The following is an 8065-nucleotide window of genomic DNA, read 5'->3' as shown; positions in this document are numbered from 1 at the left end:
TGCGCTTCCTCGGCCGTTGCCGCCGCGGCTCCGGCCTGCCGCACCGCCCATGCCGCCGGGCTCCGCGCGCCGGGCCCGGGGTGGCGGCAGGGGCAGGGAGGAAGTGGGCCCGGCGATCCCCAAGCCCTCACGGGCGACCGACGCGTCCCCGAGGCACCAAAGCCCGAGAGTGCCCTGGGAAGGAGGACGCGGAGACTCGAACTCGGAACGCTAGGAATGCGAAGGGCCTTGGGGAGTCCTTCTGACCCCAGGGTCAGCCGGATTCGTTATTGTAGGCAGGCCGGCCCTCTCCCCCAGAACCCCACTCCTGAACCACGAGCTTGGGCAGGAAGGGGTTAAGTGCGTGAGGTACCTCTCTTGCAGCCAGACTCCACAGAGGAAGAGCAGACCTCTCAGTCTTTTCAGGGAGGAGTCACGATTTGATTTGCCTTTATGTGGACAGGTGAATGAATGAGCAGAACAAGTAACCTACCCTCTTCTGGGTTAAAAAAAAAAGGAAAAAAGTAGAACTCTTTTTAAACTATCTTTACAAAAGATAATTCATATGGCAGTCTCTGGGCTAGGCACATAACATTATCGGTTTCTTATGTACATTATTTAATCTACATAATCCTTTCAGGCTGACTTTATTAATCCCATTTCTCAGATAAGAAAACTGAGGTGCACAGCAAAATAATTTGAAGTCCTGCAGGTAGCAAGCAAGAGCCTGAAAGAGACTCAGAATCCAACTTCCTTGCAATACTCCAGGCTACTCTTTCTCCCTAGGCCCCTGCCCTAGAAAACGTCTGTGCCACTTGGCTGAGGCTGCCAGGGCCTGAGCTGAGAAAGAAATGGAGAAATGTGGCCAAGAGCTCCCAAGGCTGGGTTATTCCAAGGTCGCAGTGCAGCCTCTACCCATACCTTCCTGCTTCCAGAAAGATAACCTGGCTTGAATACTGTGTAATCCTGTGGCAAAGAGCCTTGTGGCCGGAACACAGGTTCTGGGATAATGATAAAACTGAACATTGCTGAGGGAGCGCTTACCTAAGCGCCCTTCTCATTTCATCTTTACCACAAACCCTATAAGATGGGGTGCAAATTCCTCTTCAGGACCAAATCAAACCCAGTACCACTGAGTTAGTTCCAACTCTAGTAACATGACAGATTAGAACTGGTCCATCGGCTGCAAATATATATAGGAACAGTCTTTCTCCTCTTTAGAGCAGCTATTGGATTCTATCCACCAACCCTGTTTAACAACGCAGAATATTTTAACCACTATGTTGTGAGGAGAGACCGGTCCTTGGAGAAGGACATCATGCTTGGGAGGGTGGAGGGACCACACAGGACTGGGATAATCGGGATGGGAGTGTCAGAGACAGTGCGATTGGCACAGGACAAAGCCGAATTTAGGGCTGTTGTACATAGGGTCGCTATGAGTAGCTAGCGACTCGACGGCACATAACAACAACAACAACAACCCCACCAGGCCTCCTATGTGTCTCATTACACATTATGTAGTAATATCTACATTTTAAAGAGAAGGAAACTAAGCCAAGAAGACTTAGGTAATATTTCTAAGTTAACTTCCTATAGTTAACAGCAGAGTTAAATCTCAAACTTGGCTTCAAATACCTGTGATAGTGTTTTTTGTATTAAATTTCTCAGAGCCTTGATATATCTGTAAGATGAAGATGACTAGTTGCTGCGGAATTCATCCCAACTCCTGGTGACCTTACGTGTGCGTCACACAAAGCTTTTCTAGTCATTAAATTTTCAGAGGTGAACCAGGCCTTCCTTCTGAGGTGCCTCTAGGTGGACTTGGACTCCCCAGCCTGGATTAGAAGCTGAGCACGTAGCACTTTGCACCACAATGAGCATGATTTCTGTTATACATTGTTGTTGTTAGGTGCCATTGAGTCACCTGTTACACATGGCAACTGTGAGCAGTGCATCAGAACCTTTCCTCAGGATCTCTGATACGCTCGAGCCCATTGTTGTAAAAGGTGTATAGATAGGGTCATTGTTACAAGTAGGGTCCTGAGAAGTGGGAGCTGGCTCAGCCCTAACAACACAACAGGAACTTGGAAATGGAAGGTACCTAAACTCTCACAAATGCTGCAAAATCTGGAAGCGGACAGGTGCAGGGTCGGGAATGTGGCTTCCCCAAAATTCTGACAAGGAGCTTAGACTCCTAGGGGCCACCCTGCAGTTGATGCCACCGAGAAGCTCTGCCACAGTTGGACGAACAATACTTTCCTCCATCGTCAGACAGAGGCAGGAAATGAGTCACAGTTCTTCCTTAATCTGTGAGCAAGAGAACCCCGTTGAGGGGAAATAGGGACAGGGCTGGCCCCACCTAGCCCTGGAGTCCTTAGTGCCCTTCCCACTTGCCCTCTGACCAAGAGGAGAGGTCAAACCCAAAGAAAGCAATACTGTCTGCTCCCAGTGTCCGTGCCCTTCCTGGAAGTTGTTCCAGGAGACCCAAGAGGGCCTCTGAAGGAGGGCGCACACTCAGCTGATTCCCACCCAGATGGCAGCACCAGACCCTCCCAGCTTCTTGCTCAGGGTCCTTGGCAGGAGGCTGGAGTTTAAACAGTTGCTCAGTGGTGTATCACTGAGGGGGTGTGGGAGGAGGCGGGCAGGTGAGCTGTCCCTGCCTCACTCATACCTTCCCTCTGTCCCTCGTGTGTTTTGATAATGTCCCATAACATGGTATTTTCACAACAGTTCTGCTAAAATAACCCCACAAAATGTGAAAGCCCTTCTTTTTTTTTGTTTGTATTCTTTTGTCTATTTTTGTTGTCCTTATTAAGTAATAAAAACTTAATTTTGCTTGAAAATCCAAAAGATACTTCAGAGTTGTTTTTTGGGGTCCCTCCCCTTTCAGAGCATTGCTACAACATTCACTTTTAATACACCATACTTTTGTATTCTGGAAAGCCCTTCTTGAGACCCCAACCTCAGGAAAGAATCAAGCCTTGTCCCAGCTGGTGACCTCTAACAGCTGTTGTCATTATATATAAGCCCTGTGAGCAGGTATTGTTCTTATTATCACTTCTAGGCCACTTATCTGAGGCTCCTGGACTGAATGCCCTGGGGGCCTCAATTCTTCGGTATAATCAGCTGTTCCTGGGATGGGACCTTAGCAACAAAAGATGTGGCCAAAACCCCTGGAGAAATAGGAGTGGGGACAACCTGGCCAAGAGAAGTAGGGCCTGAGGGGCTCCTAGCTTCCTGTCAGGGCTTCTGGAAGCAAGTCTCCCCAGCCAGGCCTCTCTTTATCTGAGCATGGGGCCTTAAAATTAGGAAGCTCTAGAGAGTAACTATACCCCTAAATGCACCCTGTCATCCTCATCTTCAGTTACAACCTTATTGCCTCTTAGGGTACTCTTGGTTTCCCTTCTCTCAAAACCTCATCCTCATTCTCAGTCATCGTAAAGCCTTCAACAGCAGCCTCTATAATTGGTTTTAGTAAAAATGTCTACACAACATCCATACAGGCATACAACACAGTTTGCTGGGTATTTTCAAGGAGATGGTGGAGTTGGAGAAACTTTCAGCTGCTTCTGCAATAACTTTTATCATAATAATTTCAAAATTAGACCCCCAAGTACCACACCACTGAATAAAGCATGCTCGTACTTCACCATCCAAAACACCTGGGACCTTTCCAGTTCCAGCAACTTCTCCCTGTGGCTTCAGGCTGCTCCTCCCTAGTCCAAGGGCAGGGCTCTTCCAGGTCTGGCTAAACCACTTTGGGAAAACCTTTATATGACAGGCAACCAGGGTGTTTGTGGGTGGGGGGAGGAGCTAGCAGTGACTTGGCGGTGACATATGTGGTCAGCTGGGATTGGATCCCAGCAGGGCCGGCCCTTCTCATTTTCCCATTTACTGGGGCTGGGGCTACACTTGCCTTTTACCTGCTGACGCCATGCATCTTGTTCTCATAGTTTCTTGCTGATTTTAATGGTTTCTTTCTGCCAGCCCAATGCTCTCAGTGCCCCACCAGTGTTACCGCAACTGTTGTTAGGTGCCTCCATCTGACTATGACTCAAAGCGACTCAATGAACACCAGATCCGATGGGAAACTTGCTCTGTCCTGAACCATCTTCATGTCTCTGTCATGTGCAAGCCCATCGTGGTAGTCACTACGTCCGTCCATCTCATTGAAGGTATTCCTCTCTTTGACCTTTCACCTTTCCCAGTATGATGTCTTTTTCCAGGGACTGGTCCCTCCTGAAAACATTCTCAAAATCTGACGGGTGAAACTTTACCCCTTTTGCCTCTAAAGAGCACTCTGGCAGCTCTTCGCCCAAGCACATTTTTTCGTTCTTTTGGGAATTCATGGTATGTTCAAGACTACAATTGTGGTGGTGGTTGTGTAGTGTTAAGTACTGACTCATAGCTGACCCTCCAGCAGGTTTTCAGAAGCTGTAAATCATACAGGGGAACTCTGGTATTCTGCTGGTTAAAGAGTTGTGCTGCCAACCCAAAGGCAGGGAGTTCAAATCCATCAGCTGCCCTGCGGGAGAATAAAGGGCAATCTCCTCCAGTGTGATTTCTTGCCTCTGAAACTGGCTAAAGGGTCAGCAATGAGTCAGTTCTGATTTGACAGTACATAGCAACAGCAGCAACAACAAATCAACCAGGAGGAGATTGCATTATCTTTCTCCTGAAGAGCAGCTAGTGGATTTGAACTATGTGTCTTTGGGTTGGCAGTGCAACTCCTTAACACTAAGAACTTAACACCAGAGCTCCCTAATACCACAATTACTCTGGGTCCAGTCTGCACCTGCTGAATGCTGAAAGCTGAGTCGCTTTAGCTTGTCTCGGGGAAACCAGAGACCACATCTGATAGAGTTAGAAGGAGATTCTGGACACGTGTGAGCATCTTGAATCTGGGATCTCCACTGGCCTTCAACAAGCTACCGTTCCTTCTTTTGATCTAGAAAGGTAAAGTCATCAGGATTTCTTGTTAAGTTTTTCTGTTTGTCACCTGGAGCCCAGGGTTTATCAGCATCAGCACTATTGATATTTTGGGTCAGGTAATTTGGCCTACCGGTAAGAAACTGCCCTGCAATCCTGAAGGCATGTGGTTTGAACCTACCATCTGCTCCACAGGAGAAGTATGGGCAATCTCCTCCTGTGTGATTAACAGCTTCTGAAAACCTTCTGGAGGGTCATCTGTGGGTCGGTTCCGACTTGATGGTACTCAACAACAAACAACAACAATCATTTGAGAAACTAAACTTTTGGATGAAGAACATGGCATCAGGCTAGGAGGAAGACTCATCAATAACCTGTGTTCTGCAGATGGCACAGTGTTGGTCACTGAAAGTGAGAAAGACTTGAAATGCTTGCTGCAGTTCAATCTTCAATATGGATTACACTCAACATCAAGAAAACAAACTTCCTCACCACTGGGCCAATAGGCAACATGATGGCACATGGAGAAAAGAGAAATGGCAATGATTTCACTGTACTTTAGTCCATAGTCAACACCATTGGTACCAGTGGACCTCTCCAAAGTACTAATGAGCAATTTTGTCAGTGCCCGATCCAAGCCATAGTCTTTTTGGTTGTTGTTGTTGTTGTTGTTTTGTGCCATTGAGTCGCTTGTGACTCATAGTGACCCTATGTACAACAGTTCTAAACCTTTTTCTATCCTGTGTCAACCTTCTTGTCTCTGACACACCTACCCACATTACCCCAGTTACATGGAGGGTCTTCTTTTGTGCTGTCTCTCCACCCTCCCAAACATGATATCCCTCTTCAAGGACTGGTCCCTCCTTGGCAACATGCCCAAAGTATGTCAGACAAAGCTTCAGAATCCTTGCTTCCAAGGAGCAGCCTGGTATCTCCTCTCCAGGATGAACTTGTTCTCCTAATACTCCATGGTATATTCAATACTCTTCTCCAGCCCCACAGTTCAAAGGCTTCAATTCTCCTTCTATCATCCCTAGTCATTGCCCAGCTTTGTGACATGTAGCAAGTAATTGCAAAGACTACTTGCTATGCTATGTATTTGAAAGTTGGATAGTGACTAAAAGTGTTGAAAAAGTATACTGAATATCCCTTGGGCTGCCAAAAAAGCTAATAAGTCTGTCTTGAAGAAAGTGTGACCAGGGTGCTCTTTAGAGGGAAGGACGGTGAAGCTTTGTCCTGTATACTTTGACTATCTTGTTAGGAGGGGCTAGTCTTTGGAAAGAGGTATCATGCTTGGAAAGGGCGGAGGGCTAGCAAAAGAGGAAGACGTCAATAAAATGGATTGACATAGTGATTGTAACAATGGGTTTCAGAACATCAAAGAACCTGAGAAAGGTGAGATAGGATAGAATTTAAATACATTGTTCATAGGGTCACTATGAGTCACAAGTGAGAGTGACTAAATGTCACTCTCAGGGCTATCAGCTGTGAGACAACCCACAATGTCTTTCAGCATGGCCAAATAATTCCCAGGGGTCAAAATCACCTGGGCTGAGAACCACCAATCCAGAGTGGGGAAGGGTGTGCAGTGATAATTGTGTGGGGGTGGGGGAGATGGCATCTTGGGTTGTCTTCTGGGAACTGTGTGCTCAGGCAGCTGGCAGTGAAGGACAGAACCCCAAACCGCCTGGTATGGCAGCACAACAATGGGACCATTTAGAGAGCAGGGCAAACAGTCTTGTACATCTTGATGGCAAATGAAGACAGGGCGTTCAGTGAGGAATGCTAAAGCTAATGCTGAATTAAGGAAAGGATCAATCATGGTGATCATGTTCTGTTTACTAAGGTGTAGAAGTGAGGGAGACATCTTAGCATTCAATATGTATTTAGAAAGCAGACCAGTGGTTGCTTGAGGGGAGAGTCAGGAGGACTGATGACAGAGGGGGAGGGGCTTGGGGGAGTGAAGGCTGTGTTCATCATCCTGATTGTGGGCTTGGCTTTATATGTGCATGCATAAGTCAAAGCATATCAGATTGCACACTTTAAATATGTACAGTTTATGGTGTGTCAATTATGCCTCAAATAAAAAGCTACTCTCAAGAGTTCCTCAGTAGAGTAAATTATTTAAATGATGATTTCATCTTACTTGGATCCATGATCAACACCCTTGGTACTAGCAGTCAAGAAATAAAAAGATATATGGCATTGGGACAATCCGCTGTCAGGGACTCCTCCAAAATGCTGAAGGGCAATGATGTCAATTTAAAGACTAAGGTGCATCTGATCCTAGCCATGGTCTTTTAGAATACTTGCAATTGAATGACTAAGGATGACAGAAGACGAATTGATGCCTTTGAGCTGTGGTGTTGGAGAAAAAGTGCTGGATCTCTCATGGACTGCCAAAAGAACAAACAGATATGTGACGGAGGAAGTGAGACCACGTTACTCTTTAGAGGCAGGGATGGCGAGATCTCACATACTCTGGGCATGTTGTTAGGAGGAAAACAGTCCTTGGAGATGGAAATCATAATAGAAGAGGTAGAGGATCAGTGTAGGAGAGGAAGACCCTCAATGAGGGATTGTAACAATGAACTCAAGTATCTCAGAGATGGTGGGGATGGCATGAGACAAGGCAGCGTTCAGATTGCTCTTTGTATGAGTATGAGTCTCAGTCGCCTTCATGGCACATAACAACAACAACTGAAAGGCAAGGAGCTCTGGTGGCATAATCTGTAGGGAGTTGAATTGCTAACTTAAAAGCCACCTCTCTAGTTTGAATCTCTCGGCAGCCACATTGGAGAAAGCTGGTTGGACCATATCCTTCAGTCTCAGGAGCCTGGTGAATGGTCAGCTATGAGTAGGTTCCAACTTTGTGGCAATAAGGTTTTTGATAATCAAAATTTAGAGGCTTAAGACCACCAGAGGTGCCTCAGAAGAAAGGCCTGCCAATCTGCTTCAGAAAGATCACCACCTTCGAAAACCCTGTGGGTAAATGTCAGTGAATTATACATGTAGACACTGTTGAATCGATGTATATTCTACTGTGTACGATCTCAGCAACAACAACAGATTATTAATAGAGCTTTGCACATTACAAGGGAGCAGTGCATTACAGATTTGATTGCTAGCTTTGTACATTACAAGGGGGTATAGTACA

The sequence above is a fragment of the Elephantulus edwardii genome, unplaced genomic scaffold, assembly GCF_000299155.1.
Source record: "Elephantulus edwardii isolate Elephantulus edwardi_28Jun2011 unplaced genomic scaffold, EleEdw1.0 scaffold00041, whole genome shotgun sequence".
In the NCBI taxonomy this organism is placed as follows: Eukaryota; Metazoa; Chordata; class Mammalia; order Macroscelidea; family Macroscelididae; genus Elephantulus; species Elephantulus edwardii.
This window is presented reverse-complemented; position numbering follows the sequence as displayed.